This window comes from Penaeus monodon, chromosome 30 (assembly GCF_015228065.2).
Source record: "Penaeus monodon isolate SGIC_2016 chromosome 30, NSTDA_Pmon_1, whole genome shotgun sequence".
In the NCBI taxonomy this organism is placed as follows: Eukaryota; Metazoa; Arthropoda; class Malacostraca; order Decapoda; family Penaeidae; genus Penaeus; species Penaeus monodon.
The window spans coordinates 12,940,437-12,941,217 of NC_051415.1; positions in this window are offsets into that span (position 1 = coordinate 12,940,437).

Below are 781 nucleotides of genomic sequence, written 5' to 3' on the forward strand. Positions count from 1 at the left end.
GGGGGGAGGGGACACTTTCTCTTTCGTCCTGCTTTTATTTTCACTTCTTTCTTTACTTGTGAAAGTTTTTGTTTTTTTTCTTCATCTTTCATGACTATATTTTATGCATCTTTTGTTTACGACATTTCTACCACTTAATCCACTCGTTTTCCAATGTTTTCTATATTTACACCATTCCATTCTCAAAGTACGTAGCAACAAGATTCTTGCAAGTTTACTTTCTGTTTTATTCTAGAATTCTGGTCTCTTGTGTTGTTGTTTTTTCGTGATTTTCTCTTTAAAAACCTTGTTGGATTCTTATTCTGAGATTTCTCTTTTCCTTGTCGTTCGTGCATTCTTGGTTTCCACTCATGTTCTCTTTTTTCTTGCCTCAGCTGTCTGTCACTTCAATCTACTCCATTCAACATATTTGCGAAATTGCTATTACTCTGTACTTAATGTTCTAGTATTTCCTCACTGGTATCTCGTATGGTTTGCTATCGTGTCCCCTTTTCAGGCCATGTTCAAGTTGGCCAGGCTCTTAGCTAACACCTAATAGCATACTGTTGCCACCATACTAATAAGGCTCAATAGTAAAAAAAGTTTCCATCTATTCTGAGTAGCTCATTGACCTTCCATATCACTGACCAGACACGTGACACTCGGCCATGTAAAGGATACCAGTAAGAACACGCGTGTGTCACTCATGGCACGGATATAAAAAAGACCTCTGTCTCTTGCCCTCATTCTTAACCTGGTATTTCTTGCTGTCGCAGGTCAGGTCAGTGCCCCTTGCGAGAGA